The 21153-nt window shown below is 41.2% G+C and overlaps 1 protein-coding gene across 2 annotated transcripts in view; it reads right to left on the bottom strand.

Moving 5' to 3' along the window:
* The window catches only part of CPQ (carboxypeptidase Q), a 453907-nt gene extending 444454 nt beyond the window's left edge, over positions 1-9453 (bottom strand). For both annotated transcript variants that reach the window (XM_040972619.1, XM_040972620.1), the window contains exon 1: positions 9384-9453. The gene's annotated coding sequence lies outside the window, so the exon portion shown is untranslated. The remainder of the gene's footprint in view (positions 1-9383) is intronic.
* Positions 9454-21153: the final 11700 nt, after the last annotated feature.

Genomic DNA, 21153 nt, shown 5'->3' with positions numbered 1-21153 from the left:
TAATAAATAAAAACTTCCATAATTTTATAACTTCCATAACTTTCCATAACACTGAGAAAGAACTGGTAAACAGAATAAAGAAGGGACACAGAACTCCCTTTAGGATTGACCAAAGCGATCTTCACCCTGATACATGATAAACAAGCTCTCTTCGGTCTCTTCAATCGAACATAAGGAAAAGATCCCTAAATATGCATGTAAAAAAATTGACATATAGAGAAACCCCAATCAAACTCACAACTGATCTCTCACAGGAAACTCTACAGGCCAGAAAAGAATGGAGCAACATATTCCAGATTCTAAAAGGAAAAAATCATCACCCACAATAACATACACAGCAAAACTTTGTCTCTGAAAATGAAATAAAATTCTTCCACAGTAAAAACAAAAGCTCAAAGAATACACCTTTCCAGACCTGTCCTACATGTGACTTAAAGATGTTCTCTTGACAAAGAATAGCACCTATCAAATCAAAGGCAAATGTGGAGAACATCCCGATAAAATAATAACAGAAGACTAAATCAAACAACGAACAACCCATAGCTAAAATGACAGGACCAAATTACCATCTATCCATATAAACCCTGAAGGTAAATGGCTTAAATTCCTCAATCAAACATCATAGATTAGTGGACTGGATCAAAAAAACAAAATCCATTTGTTGTCTACAGTAGACACATCCCACCAAAGAGATCAGTGGAAACTATATCTCATGGATTTCAATGTTTTTATTTTTATTTTCATTTATCCAGGTTTTTATTCCTCATATTAGATTCTTCACTGACTCATAGGTCATACAGCAGCACCATTTTTTTCAAGAAGTTTCTTGATTTTCTTTTTCATTTCTTCAGTGACACATTAGTCATTCAGTAGTGTGTTATACTGTTATACAACTTCATGGCATTATAAATTTCTATTTTTCTTCCTGTTATTTAATTTTGTTTTGTAGCTTTTCATTTAAGGGAATGTATAGTAACTATGTAATGGAGACTACCATATCCAGATGTGAGGATACAATTCAGTATGCATCTCTACTTAAAGATCAAAGATGGACTCCCAATGAAACTGTTAAGTGTATCCTGATGTGAGGATGTTGGACTCTTTGCTATTGTCCATGCCCACAATGTCAGGATACTCTTACATAACAGAATGCTGAACTTACGACTGCTTCTGAAAACTACACTATTGTACTTTCCCCTTATATTAATAAGGAAAATGGGGGGGGGACTTGCAAGGGGATAAAGAAAATCCCAGAGCCTATGGAAACATATCATTAAATCATAATAATAAAAAAGAAAGAAAATCAACTCTTTATCACAGAATTTGTTCAATGTTCTGAAAAAAAGTCTCCTAATTATTATCCTTTGGATTTTTATCTTCCTCTCCCCATTTTATTTTTCACTCAGTTTAAAGTTTCCCAACACTTTGCAAGATAAAATCAAGCTCTGTGCTCAGCACCCACACCTCTAAACAATCTCCTGTTTGTTTTTTTCTGGAGAAATGAGTAAGATGAGAAATCACAGCTTGTGATACTCATCCCATTGAAGAAGCAGTTATTTAGAAGTCAGCTCAAATGTCTTCTCTGTATTCCAAGTCTGTCTCTACCTTTGTCCTTAGCCATTGGCTCTCCCTACTGCACTCCACTTGCTTATCTTCGCTCCATTGAGCCCCTCCTGTCTGTCTTCCTCAATTTCAGTTTCTCTTGGTGCTTTAGAACAAGCCCTCATTGTCTGAATTCTCAACTTTTTTATATTCAGTAGAACTTACATAAGCATTAGAGTTCTAAGAACTCATCTGAAACACGATGTAACATTCACTAACCAAGCTATGTGGGGGTTTTCAACTTTTTCCAAGTGACTTACTAAACTGACACATCTTTTTAAACTGAGGATCAGTGGTCATGTTTGGCAGGGTCTTAATGTAACATCTCAGCAGTTACAGCCCAGTCTAGATCATGGCGAGCCTCTACCTTTTGTCTTCTCCCCAAGCTTTTTCTGCATTTTATATTTATAATCCTCATTAATGGCATCTTCATTCAGCCAGTTAATTAATTCCAGCACCTCAGAAGTATTTTCAACCTATTTTGCATAATCACATAGTCATTAAATACTGTCCTGTTTCCTAAAACATCTCAAAACTACACTGGCTTATCTCATTTAGGCTATAGCAACATAGCAACAGCATCCTCTTTTTTTCCTAGGTTTTTTTTTTTTTTCCTTTCTGGCCTCCTGGCTCTTCCCTCTCCAGTTCTTTCAAAACATTATTACTTGAGCTGTTTGCTTAAAATTCAGCTTCGAAAAACAAAACAAGATTATCTCAGCTGTGATAGAGTTGAAATCATGTGGCATTGAAGAACCTTCACAGCCTGATTTCTGCCAGGTGGGCTCGTGCACACACACACACACACACACACACCCTGTACCACCATGGCCTTAGGAAACTCATCCCTCGCTTGGAATGCCAAGGTTTCACTCACCATCTTTCCCTTGCCCTTGTAATTGTTTCTTTGGGGATGTTCTTCTTCCTCTGGGCCTTTGTTTCAAATCACAGCTCAGAATTCACCGGTTTTGTGCAGTTTTCCTTCGATATCACTAGGAGATAGAGAGGCTACAATTTCTTTTTTTTTTTTTAATCCAGTCTACTAATCTATGATGTTTTATTGATGAGTTTAAACCATTCACATTCAGGGTTAATATGCATGGGTGATAATTTGGTCCTACCATTTTGGTACTGGGTTGTTCACTGATGAAGTCATCTGTTGTTATTTTGCCAGGAAGTTCTTCACATTTGGCTTTGGTTTTGGTGGGTGCTATTCCTTTTCTTTGTCTAGAGAACACCTTCAAGCATCCTTTGTAGGGCAGGTTTGGAAGAGGCAAATTCTTTCAACTTTTCTTTACTGTGGAAGAATTTTATTACATTTTCAAAGACAAAAGAAAGTTTTTCTGGGTACGTTATCCTGGGCCGACAATTTTTTCTTTTAGAATCTGGAATATGTTTCTCATCTCTCTCCTGACCTGTAGAGTTTCCTGTGAGTTTAATTAGCATTCCTTTATATGTCAGTTGGTTTTTTTCAAGAGCACATTTAAGGATCTTTTCCTTGTGTTCGACTGAAGAGAGCTTGATGATCATGTGTCTTGGTGAAGATAGCTTTTGGTAAAACTTGTTGGGAGTTCTATGTCCCTCCTGGATGTTGCTTCCAAATTCTTCCTCCAGATTAGGGAAATTTTCCCTTATTATTTCTTTTTTTTTTCACATTTTATTATTATTGCTATCATTTTACGATACAGTTCCATATTCCCCTATCTCCTCCGCAACTAACTCCCTCCCCCAGTTCCTTTATATCATTATTAACATATAGTTCTTCATACTCAGTCATATGTTCATCATTGCGGGCATGGACAATGGCAGAGAGTCCAGAATCCTATTGTCAAAATATAATATAAACAGTTTCACTGTAAGTCCATCTTTGTGTGGAAACAGAGATGCTGACCACACTGCATCCTCACATCTGGTTACATGAGGTTACATCCTCACATTACATAGCTACTGTACATTCCCTTAAATGAAAAGTCATGATACAGAATCAACAATAGAAAGAAAAATAGAAATTTACAATGCCATGAAGTTAAATGACATGTTACTAGATATGACAGTCTCCATTACACAACTACTTTACCTTACCTTAAATGAAGAGCCACAAAACAAAATCAACTTCCGGAAGAAAAAAGAAATTAACAATACCAAGAAGTTAAACAACATGCTATTAAATGTCCAACATGTAGCTGAAGAAGTGAAAATCAAGAACCTCCTTGAAGAAAATAATGCCACTGCATGATCTACGAGTCATTGAGTGATTTAATCAGAAGAAAGTGTTTTGAAGAGATGAAACCAACAGAAAACAACAAAGCCCATGTTTCCGCTGATCTTTGTTGGAGTGTGTCTCCTCCCGACAATAAACAGATGGGTTTTGTTTTTTAATCCAGTCTACTAATCTATGATGTTTGATTGAGCTTATGCAATTTACATTCAGAGTTAAATATACATAGGTGGTACTTTGGTCCTGTCATTTTAGGAATGGGTTGTTCATTGATTTAGTCTTCTGTTGTCATTTTACTTGGATGTTCTTCCCGTTTGCCTTTGGTTTTGGTAGGCGCTATTCCTCTTCTCTGTCAAGAGAACATCTTGAAGTATCATTTGTAGAGCAGGTTTGGAAAAGGCAAATTCTTTCAGCTTTTCTTTACTATGGAAGAATTTTATTTCATTTTCAAAGATGAAAGAAAGCTTTGCAGGGTATGTTATCCTAGGCCGACAATTTTTTTCTTTTAGAATCTGGAATATGTCACTCCATTCTCTTCTTGCCTGTAGAGATACCTGTGAGAGATCTCCTGTGAGCTTAATTGGCCTTCCTTTATATGTCAATTGATGTTTTTCACGTGCACATTTAAGGATCTTTTCCTTATGTTCAATTGAAGAGAGCTTGATAATCATATGTCTTGGTGAAGATCGCTTTTGATCAAACCTGTTGGGAGTTCTGTGTCCCTCCTGGATCTTGTTTCCCAATTCTTTCTCCAGACTGGGGAAGTTTTCCTTGATTATTTCCTTAAATACATTTGCAAACTCAGCTTCTCTTTCTGCACCTTCCGGGACTCCCATAACTCTTATATTTGGCCTCTTAATAGTGTCTTTCAATTCTTGAATACTTTTTTTGGCCTGATCCAGCTCTGCTTCCAGCTTTTTGTTTGCTTCCCCCTGGTGACAGGAGATATCTGCCAATTCTGAGATTTTTTTCTTCTGCTTGCTTCATCCTATTTTGGAGACTCTCCACTGTACTTTAATTTGCTCTACTGTGTTCTAATGTCGGATATACCAGCCTTGATTTCCTTTACTGCTTCCTTAAATTCTTTGAACTCTTGCATTAACTTCTCATTTTTGACCAGAATCTTTAAAATGAGTCTTATGGATTCTGTGTCCCCCATTTTCTCAATGTCTTCCTCAGTTAACTCTGAGGTTGGCATAGGGTTTTGCTCCTTTGTAGGGGAGTTTTCAGTAATATTCTTTGTGCCTTTGTCTCTTCTTTTGCTCTTGATCATTGTACTTCTGGTTAGCAGAGTCTTCTTCTTGGGGCAGGTTTCTAAGCTGTGTCACCCACAGGTCTACAATGCGATTTTACTTATTGTAGTTGGTACACAACTTTTCGCTTGCAGCCACTTGTGCCACAACCTCCAGCGAGTTCCAGGTCTGGCTTCTTATGTCAGATATCCACTGTGGTCTCCACAGCCCAGCTCTTGGCTCACCACTCTCCACTTCCTGTGATACTGTGCTGAGGCTGCACTGTTGTCTCTGCAACCTTTCTCCCTCTTCTGGTTGGAGAGGGTTCCAGGATTAAAGAGACACCAGGTGTCCTATCTAGTTAGGTTGTTGGTGGCGCCAATCTGGTCGGAACTTGTTGGACGCTAGGTCTGGGTGCCACATGGACCTGTTTTGACTGGTACGATGCCACAGTCGGTATTATTTTCCTGCGGGACCTCAGCGAGTTCTCGGGAGCTCAGCATATGCGCAATTCACTGTTGCCCCCTGCAGTCCCAAAGCTTTTGCCACAGTGCGCAAAATGGTGCCCAACTTGCTACCACAACAGTTCTTGATCTGCTGGCTGACAGATCCGAGGGTTACCCAGACCTGCCCTGGATGGAACCCGTAGAATGCCATGTCATTGCAGTTCACCGAGTCAGAAATGAGCTCACTCCCTCTCAGAGCATGCTCAGTCCTTTCCCTTGCCCTTTCCTCCTTAGGCAAAATGGCGCCCAATTCAGCTCTAGGGGGCTGACTGGGCTATGAAATCCTCGCTGTTCTCGCACTGCCCGCCTGGGACCTGCTGCTCTGTCTCTGCTCCTGGTCAAATCCTATTTCAAATCAAACAGACCAGCAGGACAGACAGTTCCTCGTCTGGGTTCACCTCCCAAGCTCCCAGTGAAAGTCCCTTCCCACCTGGTTGCTGGTGGAGTTCCGGCTGCTGGTGGAGTTTAGATCACCATGCTGGAATATCATTCACTGCAACACCACACTGCTGTGCCCGCTGCTTTCCTGTGTCTGTCAGTCTCCAGGTACCCCTCTGCTGTTGTTTTGTCCTTTCATATTTCCTGAAATATGTCCTCTCTGCTTCATTCTGGTTAAATGTTTCTCTGTCCGTTTAAACGTGTCCTTACCCTATTCCGCCATCTTGATTCTCCGAGAGGCTACAATTTCTATATCTCCTGTGGCACAGTTCTTTGTAGTGGGCACTCACCTACTTAAAATCCAATCTCATCAATCTTTATCTGGCACGTGGTTGTACCCTCCACTCAACAAATGGTCACTGCAAATAGTGTTTTCTGAATAAAATAAGCATTAAAGAAAAAGTTCCAGAGACCTAGAAATTCTGCATTAAAAACCCAGCAACACCAGAAAGGACTCATAATCTGACTAGAGCAAACTCATAAATGGGTTGTTCGTTTTTAAAAATTAAGTGGTTTAGGAAGGCTGAGGAGGGTGGAAGTAAGGAGGAAAAAAGCATATTTTAAAGCTCTCACATCAGGGCAAGTAATAAAAATTGTTGCTTTAATGTTTTTTTCATAATGTTGTGAGCCATGGGAAGGTATGTTCCATCCATCCAGCCTTCAGGGCAGAGATATAACCTCCCTAGCTAAATCAAACTGGCATCAGCTCCCAGTTTTTCAGGCAACCACAATTGGTTTCTGCCTTCTGTGAGGGCTAAATCTGCCTGACAAAAAAAGTGAAACAAAATAATTTTCCATTTATTTTATAGGCCCCTCTGACAGTCCTGCAAGGGTGCTGGAATCTACCTTGAATTCTTTCCCTGGATTACAGGGATGCGCACTGTACTTAGCACAAGAGCTGTTCTCCTTTCAAAGAAGAGGCTGGGAGAGAGCGCCTTACCCAGGACCCAGAGCCACTTCAAGAAAGCGCACTGTTGGGTGCTCAGAGTTCAGAGTGTGTTAAGTACCACTCAGTGATGGCAACCCTCACTGCCACCCATGCTGGACTCCCTGAATTTCTATGTCCGAATGTGTTCAAGATGAGAAAGCAAGAGCATCTAGGGCAACATATCAGAGTCTACTAGAATCCCACCTTCTCTTCCAAACTCACCCACAATGTCTCAGAATTGATATATACCTGGACACACACACACACACACACACACACACACACACACACCATAGCCTTCAGCATCACACAGCCTTTCCCAATAGGGATTGCCTTTGTCTCTGGCAGAAATTCTGCCTCTCTCTGTTTTCAATCTTGATTTTCCTATTATACAAGCACTGTTTCTATTTGGGAAGTTCAAATAGAGATTCCAATTGTATCTAGCTCTTAAGCTTTTAGTGATAATTAAATGAGGGCAATATAAGTTAAAAGATCAAAATATAACAGTGCATCGTGGTGCTTAGTACCCTAGAAATATCGTTTGCTATAGCTCATGCCTTAATGACACATGACCCCATAACCTGCTTTCTGAGAAGAACCTAAAAAAGTCTGCCTTTTTCATCAAGAAATAGGAAATATGTTTGGCCCACCCTTCCCAACAGACCTGAAATAACTGAAAGTGGGTAAAATTGAATTTTATTCAACATGTTAGAGATTTTCTATTACATACAGCATGCAAGAAATATTGTGATATATCTGTAAAAATACTTTTTTAAAGTACTATAAAAACTTGAGGGCCACCTCCACAGTGTACCAAGTAAAGCTGCCACCAGTAACAGCTTTACCTGGTACACATAAGGGTGCCTGCGAGTTTGTGTTCTGGCTGCTCCACTTCCAATTCAGCTCTCTACTAACACAGCTGGGAAAGCAGCAAAGCATGGTCCAAGTCCCTGGGTCCCTGCACAAATATGGGAGACCCATAAGAAGCTCCCAGCCTTGACCATTGCAGCCACTCAGGGATGAACCAGCAGTTGGGAGACTACTGTTCTTATGTGCTTCTACCTCTGTGTGTAACTCCGCCTTCGCAGTTAATAAATATCAAAACAAACAAACAAAAAACCCCACAAAATTTCAAGGTACTTTCAGTTCCAAAATATCATGATCTGTGATAACTACAAAGGTATGTCAATCAATAATGGCACACTTCTCCGAACAGAGTAGAAATAATGCAATATTGCCTGAAAGAGCTACAGTGTTGACAAGTTAGACCTAAGCCTGTGACAGTAGAAATTCAGGACACTCCCTCATCTTAAAGATTAAAAAATTAAAACCTAAAAAGATTCCCTGGGCCCAAGCAACCTGGAACTTCTGTAATGACCAAATGCGTTAAATCGGTCTTATTCTGTACATTCACACACAGGTAGACGTGTCTCTTTTCCTCTCTGGGTCATATTTAGCCACCTTTTGTCACCACATCAGCAGCCAGGCCCTGTCTTGGTAAAATCGGTAATTCATGAGAAATTCCTGATTCTCCAAACAAGTCAGAGGCATTACATAATGTTACAGTGACAGTGATTCCTTACAAGTCCAAAGTAGAAAGTACAAAACACAAGCAAGAAAAAAAAACAAGCGTCTTTCAAGCAAAGATGCCAAAATCTGCCTAAAGTGGAAACAGTAAGGGTTGTGTCCAGTGATTTTCTTCTTCACTCACGGACTAGAACTCCTTTTCAGAAATCACAATCAGAATGACTCTTAACCAAAGTGGGTTTCTGTTTGTTTGTTTTCTTAACTCAACTTTTTAGCAAACGATCAGAAAGTAAGAGTATAAGCCTGTGTCTGCATTGCTTGCACTGCCTGGGCACTGCTGTCAATTCACTTACGGTTCTCTCCAAGTTTCACTTACTGATTGGTTAATACATTCAGTTTTACTCCAACAGGTTCTCTCTCATTCATTAAATTACTTAATACACAAGTCTGTCCCAATCTGATATTCAGGCAACTTAAAAACCTAACGCTGGAGCCTCCACCCACACACCGAAGAGAAAGTATACAGCAAAATTAAAAAGGAACCTCCAGAAAGCTCCCCCAAACACCCGGGAGCTTCAAGGGAACCACGGATATTCCAGACAGAAGTGGGCGAGGGGGATGCGCGCTGGGAAGCTCCCTGGCCCCTGGCGGCTCCGGGCGCTGGGCCTTGGGGCTGAGCGGAGGGCCTAGAAAAGTGGTCTGCCACAGCCTCCTCCACAACCACTCTCTCCCCGTGCCTAGGCCCCGCGCCGCTCGCGTCACCACACAAGTTAGGCCGCAGCCCGCCGCTGCCAGCCCCGCCCTGCAGTCGCTTCTACGAATCAGTGAGTCTGGAAGCCCGGCCCCCTCCACCGGGCCGGACTCGGCCTCGGCCTGCCCGTCGCGGCCGCAGGAGGAGTCAGAGCCCGGCCCGGCCCGGCCCGCGGCGTACGCACCTGGTCTGGAGGCTCCCGCTGCCGCGACGCAGGAGTCGGTGCCGGGGGCAAGGCTTGCGGCCGGGCCTTAAGGTGGCGGCGGCGGCGGCGGCGGCCACACCCCGGGCGAGGCCGCCGTCTCGTGACCGCGGCCCTGCCCCCCACCCCGGAGCTGGCGGGACGGGAAAGGCCGGGGACAAGGGGCGCGGGGCACGGGGCGCGGGGTGGGACAGGCCGGCACTGAGGCCTGCGTCCAATCTCCAGAACACCTGGGGGTCTCGCCCGGACTCAGGCTACCTCAGGGAGACAAGCTGACAGGATAGTTCCTCACCTTCTGGGTTGTGACAGAAATTGAGGGTCATACTCTGGGTACCTGCCCCCAACCCCGGGGGTGGAGGAGAAGCAGGAAGCTTCTTCATTTGAGTCCACAGGTGGTGGGGGTGCGAGAGAAGGTGGAGTGGTGGACGTTGCGCCCACTCTGCCTTCACCCTGCTGCTCAGGGCCGAGGGCCATGATACTGCTCTGGAGCTGTGGCCTCAGGTCAAGCCTGCAGAGGCAACAGGGGAAGGTGCAGAGCTTTGCGGTGGAGGTTTCTGATTCAGACTGGCTGCACAAGTGGGAAAGGACTGGGTTGTGAAACAAAACACAAACCGAAAGGTAACTCCTGTGGTTATAGATATAGGGTTTGTCAACTCACTGGCCTCCTGTGGCACTAGGTATGTGCTCACAATTTTTGCATGCCTGACATTTTGGTACATTTCATTGCTCTGTATTAATTGTGAACTCATTAATTGTGGACAACAGTTGTGTTTGTGAAACACTGAGCACTTCTTATCACTATACACTCAGAGAAAACTTTTCATTTTAAAAAAAAAATCACATGATCACAAACACAAAAGACAGTCCATTCACCTATCTCCATGGGACCTATTAACAGCTGCTTTAAACTTTTACTAGCCCCATTGCTGAAGAGATCATTAAAGCAAGCATACAGAAATGCAACAAATGTAAAATCACGCTTCCAATTTGTTTCTAAAAAGTTATTTGTGCATTTAGTTTATCATGGACCAGTGGAAGATTCATGGATTAGCACTGGGGAACAGACTTAAGGATGGAAGTGACTTGCTAGTTTTTAAAGAATCAAAGCCTTTTGACTTCTGCAGCTTGTTTTTGTATTATTCCTTCAGCACTGATCAAAGTTCTCTCTTGTGGTTCAACTCTTAGTGTAGTAAGAATAATAGCTGAAAAGTATTTTTATGCTGATTTTCATTTTCCCTAAATGCCTACAGAATCCTGGACAGAACCACACTGAATCCAGGAACCTGGAACTGGATCCCCACCAGCACTCCCACATGGGTGGCAGGGATGCAGTTACTTCATCTGTTTCATCTATTACTTCCCAGGGTGCATATCGACAGGTAGCTGGATCAGAAGCAGAGGTGTAACTTGAATCTATTCAGCCCACACAGATTGCCCTGTGCTTAAAGCATTAGAACTTCATAAATACCCCCATAGAATAAGTAGTACGTTACTTCCGCTGGACCTATCAGGGAAAGAGGACTCAGAAAGCTTCCTAGCAAATTGGTAGTGACTTACTAGTACCAGCAGGGCCAGAGTTGCAAGCCGGGCACTCTAGCACTGGTGTCTTTCTAAGATGTCATCTTGTGCTGATTTTTCTCTACACTGTGTTTTTTCTGCTTTTACATGTCAACAATTTCTGGCTATTTGAGGATAAAGAAATCACTCCTTAGTAGGGCCTGCAAAAACATTATGTGCAAAAGACCAAGCTCCCTGAGTCTCTTCTAACCCCATTTGTTTTAGTTCCTTGCTGGTGGGAATCACATTCTCTTTGAGCTTAGCACATGGCACTCCTTTGGCCTGGTATGCTGTTCCTTCACCTTGTTCCTTCATGAACTTAAGATGATTCTTCAGATTGTAGCTCAGGAAAACTCCTAAACTAAGTCAAATACCCTATCATACTTTTTCTTTCTCCCCCCCCCCACTCCCCAGTGTTTTAGTCCTCAATGACAACTAATATTTTATATTTTACTGGTTTTTTCCTAATTAACTAACATGTGTCTCTAACATGTCCCCTCAACTGTAAGGAGCATAAAGGCAACAGCCCTCTTATTTGCCCCTGTTTATATTGTGAACACCGAATGCATACATAGTAGTCAATCCGTAATTATGGTCATTGAACAAATGAAGAAATAAATTATATCCAGTGTATTATAAAACAACCAGGGTATATTGGTATTCTGGTGTAAATGTTTACCAAGAAAATTCACTTTTTCATTTGCTGATTTCTGAGACATTAACATTTAGAGCATGGCCAATTTCAGGGTATCAAGCGACATAATGCTGGAAGTGGGAAATGTTAAGCACAGTTAGCACAGAAAGCCTATACTTGTTAACTCTGGAACATCATGGGAAGGGCTCCAAGCTTAGTGGGACAGAGAGTTGCCCACAAAGGCAGGCGCTTCCCAGAGATCTCAGCTGAGTCTTCAAGTGTGAATACAAGATGAGTTTGGGAGGTGGCAATGTGTATAGGGGAACAATGAGTAAGGCTAGAAAAGGAGGAGGTTGGACAACAAAGAGGGAGAACGTTTAGCAATGCATTGATACAAAGAATTTTGCTGTGTTGCTTGTTTTTGAAGATCTATTTAGTTATTTGAAAGTCAGAATTACAAGAAGGGGAGAAACAAAACAAAAGGATATCTTGCATCTACTGGCTCACTCCACAGCTGGCTATATTTGCCTGGGCTGGGCCAGTTGGATACCAGGAGTCAGGGGTTTCATTCAAATCTCTCACATGAGTGGCAGGGGCCCAGCATGCGGGCTGTTTTCTGCTGCTCTTCTCAGACCATTCACAGAGAGCTAGATTAAAAGCAGAACAGCTGGCACTTGAGTGGGTCTTTTATGGGATTCAAGATCGACAGTGGGAGGTTAACCTACCATGCCACAATGCTATCCCCAAAAGTGTTCTGTAGACTTTATTAAGAGGTTAGAACTTGGGCTGGTGATGTGACTCAACACACTAATCCTCTGTCTACAGAGCCAGCATCCCATTTGGGCACTGGTTTGTTTCCTGACTGAGCTATTTCCCATCCAGCTCCCTGCTTATAGTCTGGGAAGGCAACAGAGGAGGGCTCAGGTCCTAGGGCCTCTGCACCTACATGGAATACCCAGAGGAAGCTCCTGGCTTTAGATGTGCTCAGTTCTGGTCATTATGGCCATTTGGGGACTGAGCTAGCAGATGGAGGCTGTCTCTTTGTCTCCTTCTCTCTGTAACGATGCCTTTCAAATACATACATAAATAAATCTTTAAAAAGAGAGAGGGAGACACTAGAACTTTATCCTCATAGGGCGAAGTGAACTGATGTCAGCAGGTGAATGGTGCAGTGAGGCTGACAGTTTAGAGAGTATGTTCAGGCTGTCTTCGATGAAAGTGGATTGGCACTGTGTAGTAACCCAGGGAAGGCATACTGGGGAACAGAAACAAAAGAGGGATGAAGAGAAAATGCAAAAAAGTGTAAACACAGCCTAGTTTTGTTTTCAAACATTTATTCATTTATTTAAAAGGCAAAGCAACAGAGGGGTAGGAAGAGAGGTCTTTCATTCACGGTTCACTCCCCATTTTCTTATCTTATCCAATAAATTAATAAATAAATAAGGGAGAGTGCACTAGGCACGATGGGATGAAGGTCATGGTAGCTCATTGATTACATGAGGTAATCAGTCCAATGATTTCATTTCCCTAAACCTATGCTGACTGTGTCGATGATCAAGTAAAATCTGTGCTTCCACAATCATGTTAAGTCATTGCCAAGGCCCGCCCAACCACGGCACACAGACTCAGGAGGGCTATGCCTTCTTTTTCCTTGGGTATGGACCAACAGGAATATCTGAAAGGTTCTTATTTGCTCAGTTAGTTATACTGACTACTTTGGGAAGACAGAACAGTTCTTCCTTATCAAAGTTGTCATGACCAGAATAATATAATTGGGGAAAAGTATTATAGTCAATGGCTATCTCTAAACCTAACATAAATCAATAATACATTAATCCATCAAAAATATGAAAGGGAACATTGTGTTTATTCTTTCATTCTTCATTCCTAACTTCTCTCCCAGGTATATAAGCAAAGAAAAAGCATACCAAAATGTGAGGGTCTAAAGTTAGAAATGGCAAAACTTGCATTGAAGTATTTGTCTTTTCCACTTGGAAAACACACACACACATACACACACACGCACACATCATTATATGAAATAGGCTTTGGTCATAAATCTACTTCCATGCAACAGGTTTTAACTAAGATTATGCTAAGTGGCACAATGATTCTGATAATCATTATATCTGTAAATAACTCGGTGGATTTTCACAAAGTGAACACACACATATAACTAGCACATATATCAAGAAATACCATTATCCCTCAAAGTTCTCTTTATATTGTCTATTCCTATAGCCCAGCCCAACTTGTAACATCACAGATCTGATTTAATAATTTAACTTACTATAAATAGAATCACATGGTATTACTTTGTGTCTGAATTCCTGAGCTAAAAAATATGTTTAGTGACACAATAATATACCAACACAATAGAGTGAAGAGTCAAACAGAATTAGGAGCCCAGAAATAAACTCTACTTTAAAAAGCACCAAGAATATTCAAAGGAAGTACAATCTCTTCAACAAATGGTATCAGAAAAACCATGTATTCATGTGCAAAAGAAGTTCCTACTACATACAAAATTAGCTCAAACTTTTTTTAAAGTAATTAAACAGAAGACCTAAAACTGTTCAACTCCTAGAAGAAAAACAAATGGAAAATCCCTTCATGACATTGGGTTTAACACATTCATGGTTATAGCACTAAAACACAGGCAACAAATGTAGAAGTAGAGAAATAAAAATCAAAGCTACAATCAGGTGGCACCTTGCATTCATTAGGATAACTGCTATCAAAAAGAAAAAAAAAGGAAAGAAAAAAATAGTGTCACAGCTGATTGAGCTTCTGCTTAGGATGCTTGCATACCATACTGGAGAGCCTGTTCAAGTCCTGGCTACTCCATGCTGCTTCTTCTTTTTTTTGTTTTCAAGATTTATTTATCTGTTTAGAAAGCAGAGTTACTAGGGTGCAGGAAAGAAAGAGAGATCTTCTATTCAGTGGCTCACTCTCCAAATGGCCACAATGGTTGGAAGTTGGCCAGTCTAAAGTCAGGAGTTTGTTCTGACTCTACACATGAGGCAGGGGCCTCAGCTGCTTTCCTTTGTCACATAAGCAGAGATCTGGGAAAGAAGTGCAACATTCAGGATTCAAGCCAGCACCTACATAGGATGCTGGCACCAAAGGCAGTGCCTTTACCCATGTTACCACAGCATCAGACCATACTCAATGCTTCTGATACAGATTCATCCTAATGTGTCTGTGAGGCAAGAGATAATGGTCCAAGGACTTGAATTCCTACCACATGTTTTGGAGTTCCTGGCTCCTGGCTTTGATCTGGCCTAGATCAAGCTGTTGCAAGCATCTGGAACCCAGATGCAGGAGATCTCTCTCTTCTTCTCTCTTTGTCATTGTGCATTTCAAATCAATAAATCTTGAAATTAATTTTTAAAAAGAAAATTACAAATGTTAGTAAGATGTGGAGAAATTAAGATTTTTTAATTCACTGTAGTGTGATTGTTAAATGGTTCAACTACCATGGAAAACAGTACCTGTTCCTCCAAACACTAAAAATAGGCTTAACATATGATCCAGAAGTTACATGCTCCAAAGAATCAAAACCAAGATCTTAAAGAGATATTCACACATTCATGCTCACAGCAGCACCATTTGTAGTAACTAAGACAAGGGCATAACCCAGATATCCATCGGCAAAAGAATGAGTGGAAAAAAAAATATGCTGTTCATATACAATGAAATATTCCTCAGCCCTGCAGAGAAAGAAAGCTTCATCACATGCTACAACATGAATGAATCTCAATATTGTGTAAATAAAAGATACCAGGAATAAAGAGGCCACTGTTGTGTGCATCCACTTACACGAGGTATCTTAAGTGATGAAATTTTGCAGAAACTGAAGTGGATGTAAAAGGGAAATAGAGGTAACATGCACAGAGTTTCCGTTTTGCAACTTGAGAAGTTGTCCCATTGCACACGTTGGAAAGACTTCACATTACTAATTTTTACTCTTAAAAATAATGAGGATGGTAAATTTTATGTTACATGCTTTTAAATGTAGATTCACTCATTTTATCACATATAGGTATGTGATACTTGGTAGTATCCCATTCTGCTTGTTTCTTTTTTTTAATCCTTGTACAAAACTATACATTTTTTCAGAAATAGAATTTATTTTTTGTGCCAAAAAATAATAATTTCCCTCAGATAGATCAAGAAATTGGATTAATCCTTAACAAAGGTTGACTCTATTGGAAGAGCAGCGATGAAGCCTGGAAGTGGAAGGTCACACTTCCACATGCACTCTGCCTCTCACGGGATAAAGGAAGAAGTTAACAGTTATGAACAGCATTGTTGTCTCCCTGAGGGACTGGCTGGTATAAGAACCCATGAACACACAGAGTCATGGAGCAGAGGGCACCAAGGAAGCACCATTGGCTGGCATTGAAAAAAAACCCAAACTTGGAATAAGGCCTGAACTCTAGGCACCCCAACAGGCTCCTCTTTTATACCTTTCTTTGTTGTGACAAGGTGTGGCAGTCTTAGAAGCAGAAGAGAGTACAAGGCTCTTCTCCATAGTTGGCAAGAAGACCAGGTGTCTTATACTCCAGGTACCTTCTCATATATAACAAGCTGATTAGCAATCAGAAGAAATAGGTGTTGACTTTAGTGCTAATCACAAACTTTATGGATCCAGCTATAGATAGAATTTCAGATTGCTCTTACTTCTCCACCATTGCCTCTTGCTTCAAGCCCCTGTGTCTTTTCCCCTAGCTTTTGGGACTACTGCCAGCAGACAATCAGCCCTCGGCTGGTAACCCTTTTCCAGAATTTCCTTTGTTACACGATTTCTTCACTCATTGAGAACTTCCTTACTTGTTAACACAAAAATAGAATGTGATCTATTAGAAAATACAGAGAAAGGCAAACTTACAAAGATTGGAATTCAGTGGCAGTACTGAGGCAGTCAACAGTAGATGAGAGAGATTTATGTATAGCTGAAAGCTAAGCATGAATGCTATACAATTTCTATGGTGGCACATAAAGAAGTTTTCATCTCCTGCACAGAAAAGCAGAAAAAGCTGGCAACCCTTCTTAATCATGAAATCAGAGTTTCAAAGAAGCCATCATGCTAAGTCTAAGCTGGTCTGAAAGGCCAAGAATCTGGTTAGGGCTATGCTATTCCTGTTACAGAGATTATTACCCAATGTTCCTGTAGGATCTAGCTTATGTGTACTAGCAGGAGCCCAGAAAACATTATGGAACAGGCCCCAAAGGTGAAGGATCAAGGATGGTGGAACAGAGAGTTAAATAAGAAAGAGTTTGCATGATATCAATCAGCAAGGATCTCTGATGATTTTACTAACATGTCCCTAGAGATAGTCAGTTACATAACTGAGCTCCCTAAAAAGAACAGGATCCTACACTGATAACAGAGACCAGACAACAAGGATTAAACATCTGAAGAAGGTGCACACAATTATTACAAAGTACAAATTGCCAGATTAGAATGATATTTTATAATGTATAAGATGCAAGGATAATGGCCTTATCATATCTCCATTTCATTTACTAAACTTGTCCCCTTGTCGCTGTCCCGCAGCGATGGAGTTGGTGCACGGAGCCGATAATAACACGCGTGGACCCTGCCTGACTGATGGTCAAAGCCGAAGTTTATTAGAGGCATCAGACTTTATACACTGAGAGTCCGTACTGTTTCCCTCTCTTGATTGGAATTCCTTTTGTTTTGTATATTACACCAGGTGTTCTCATTTACATGCTGTTTATACCAAAGGTAGCCATTAGGTTGTTGTCATGCAAATACTGTCCAATGAACTGCAAACCTGTGCTCGCTGACCTTCCAGGCTCACAATGTCCTTCCACATCCCCTCATAACTCAAATGCAGGGGCTGGTACTGGGTGAGAATACTGCCTGCAGCAACACCAGTATCCCATATGAGCACCAGTTTGATTTCCAGCTCTCCACTTCTAATCTATCACCATGTTAATGCACCTGGAAAAGCAGAAGAGGATGGCCCACATGCTTGTGTCCCTGCACCCCTGTAGCAGAATTGGATGATATTCCAGGCTACAGGCAAAGCCTGGCCCAGCCTTGAAGAATGAATCAGTGGATGGATTACAGAGATGTGTGTGTGTGTGTGTGTGTGTGTGACAGAGAGAGAGAGAGAGAGAGAGATACTCTGCTTTTCAAATAGTTACATTAAAAAAATAACCTCAAATGCTGTTGGAGAAAGACACTGCACTCCTATAAACTCAACGAAGTAGTAGCCTCAATTGAAGACATGGTTCCTCACAGATGTAGCTTACTAGAGGTTAATATGGCCCCATACACGGTACTTTGCTATTTGTGCGGTAAATATATTCTTTTTAATTCCCATTATAAAACAGAATCAGAAGCAAATCACATTCACTTAAAATAGCATTGCCCCAAGGCTTTTTAACCTCTACTGTTCTCTGTCATAATTGGACTTGAGCCAGCTGGACATCTTAACTAATATAACATTGGTCCATTATGTTGACTATAATTAGAGTAACCAAGTGAAAAACAGCTCTTGGAGGTAGCAACACTGTAAGACACAGGAGCTCCAGAGAATGAGAAATACTCCCAATTTAGATAAAGGGATCTACCACATTGAAATGTTTAGGGATTATTTCTTTGGGGATCTGTTGGAACATCCCTCCCAGGTAAAAGATATAATACTGCATCTTGTACTTCCCACCATGATGAAAGCATGATGCTTGGCAGGACTCCTTGATTTCCTTAGACCAAATATATATGTGGGGAATTCTATAAATCATGTATTAGGAGACAAAACATGCTGCCAAGTGAGTGTAGAGAGATGGGTCCTGCAGAGCACCAAGAATACTAAGTAGATTTGGCCTTCAGCAAATTAAGACATGTAGTTGTACCACAAATCTAGCAGAACAATTGGAAATATATCACTGATTAAAAGTATCAGTGGGAATTGGTGCTGTGGGTTAAGCTGATGCCTTTGGTGCCAGCATCCCATATCAACACTGGCTTGAATTCTGAGTGTTCCACTTCCAGCCAAGGAAAGGGAGGCGAAGGGAAGGGAGGCGAAGGGAAGAACAAGTGTCCATGAAGGAAGATACACCAAGGAGAACCTGTGGCAAGTTTCACTGAAAGCATTACCATATAGACTCTAGAATTCCTAAGCAAATTGGTGTCAACTTCAACTAAACATAATACACATTTCAGGTGCTGGTGTTGTAGCACAGGAGGGCTAAGTTACCACTTGTGACACTAGCATCCCATATCAGAGTCCTGGTTTGAACCACAGCTGCTCTGTTTCTAATATGTTTTCCTGCCAATGTTCCTGGAAAGGCATAGAATGATGTCAGTGTTTTGGCCCTGCCACCTACGTGGGAAATCCACATGGAGCTGCTGGCTTCTGGGTTTGGCTTGGGTCATAAAGAAGGATATTATGTTAACCCATGATTTCATAATGATATGTCTGAAGATGAATATGTTACAATAAAAGGAATTTATTCAGCTTAGAGGTTTTGGGGTGCAAGGGCATTGCTCTGGATCTGGTGAGGAGTTCATGGTAGCTAGTCTCATAAAGGCAGGAGTGCATGTGACAGGAAACGATTCCATGGTGAGACAGGAAGTCAGAGCACAGGAAGGGGACAGGTTTGCCATGTCTTGCTAGGCCTCCCCTCCTAAAGGTGGCATCAACTGTTGACACTGTCAGTGAGGCTCAAGCTTCATATGTAACCTTAGGGGGACATATTTAAACCATAGCAACAACCTCAGTCAGAACCCCTTATAGTTACCTTCTTCCTGATCCTACTTACTTCCCTGTTTTTTCTTTTTTAGTATGTGTTTCTGCCTTCAACATGGTATGACACTTTTGTATTTTTGAGTAGTAATGTCTTAGTATTTGCTTCCCAGGAAGCTGTGAAAGGTGTGTGTGTGTGTGTGTGTTTTGTAGGTTGGTTTTCAACATACTGAGTGATGTCATTATAACTTTGTCAAATGATTACTATTAGGATGTGGCTAAGCAAACAAATGCATTTTCAATATGCCTCCTCCTTTCAGATTCCTCTAGGGATGACATACCTTAAGTCCAAATAAAAAGTGTGTTTAAATATTGGAAATTACCTCACACTCATAAATAAGGCTACTTTATGGGAGAAGTCTTTGTCAGAATGTGGGAAGTTGGAACTGTTGTATACTATTGGTGGGAATGTAGCCACTATGGTAAAAATATACTGTGCTTCCTCAAAACGTTAAAAATATAATTACCATTTGATCCATCAATTCCATTTCCTATTGTATATTCGAAAGAATTGATATCAGGGGCTCCAAAAGACACTTGTATATATAATTTTTTGGCAATCTAAACATGTCTTGAATGAGTTTTCAAAAGACCCAAGGACTAAATTCTTCAGAAAATACTTAAGTAACATTTGTCCTCCACCTCTTCCTTAGATAATCTCAAGTAATTCTGAGCTAAACTTTTCTTCATTAGTTTTAACTATTGATTATGTTGTGTGTTTTTAAATAATAATAATTATTATCTTTAAGATACATTTATTTGTATTGGAAAGGCACATTTACGGAGAGAAAAAAAGAGAGATCTTCCATCCACTGGTTTACTCCCCAAAGGGCCACAATGGCTGCAAATGAGCCAATCCAAAACCAGCAGCCAGGAGCTTCTTTCAGATCTTCCATGTGGGTGCAGGATCCCAAGCCTTTGGGCCGTCCTCCATTGCTTCACCAGGCTGTAAGCAAGGCAATGGATTGAAAGTGGAGCATCCAGGAAACAAACCGGTGCTTATATAGTTTGTGAGCACTTGCACATGATAAAGTAAAAACACTGAAAAGGAAGGAATAAGAGAACAAAGAGGAATAATACAACGAGAAGAGCTGAGATTCATCCCTCATTTTGATGGATCATATTTTTCTACCCAAGGCAGGAATAGGTGGTTGGCCTCTAGAACAGGGGCCATCTCATCAGAGACTTTAAGATTTCATTTTTATTGGTTGACTAAGCCTAGATGTAATTTTCCTACTACATATTTTACAGTTAAACTGACTGCTCACTGATATCTTGGGAGACACTACAAGACACAAAATTGAGTGGGAATTGACGTTGGCAGGTAGATGCAGGGCCTGACTTAGAAGAAGGTCCTTGTCATAACAAGCACTGCAGGATATTGAATGGAGTCCTCAGTTCTCCAGCCTGTTAGGGTAATTCTCCTGCATATTAAGGACAAGCTGGCACATGGAATAATTACCACCAGGAATCATTTTGGGCACAGAAAATGTGTTCATTCCCTGGTTTGGGTTTAAGTGTCTGGAATAGATGGATTTTTTTTCCTGAACATTAGTTCCTTTTCTCTTTATTGTAGCAACACTTTCCTTCTCTCCTAAAGATCTTCTATTCTCCCTTTCTGCATTATTCTGCTACAGCTGCTCCCTATCCACTGACTCATAATGCCTAACCAGAGGATGTCATCTTTGAGAATGGTTATATTACCCAATCTGAGTCAAAATTTTCCCTAAGAATGAACACAGACACTGGCAGAGAGAGGCAGAGTGTGTCTCGGCAT

Source organism: Ochotona curzoniae, unplaced genomic scaffold, assembly GCF_017591425.1.
Source record: "Ochotona curzoniae isolate NIBS_2020 unplaced genomic scaffold, NIBS_Ocur_1.0 contig_2318, whole genome shotgun sequence".
NCBI classification, from domain to species: Eukaryota; Metazoa; Chordata; class Mammalia; order Lagomorpha; family Ochotonidae; genus Ochotona; species Ochotona curzoniae.
Note: the sequence above shows the minus strand (reverse complement) of the source record. Positions and strands in the feature narration are given on the sequence as shown.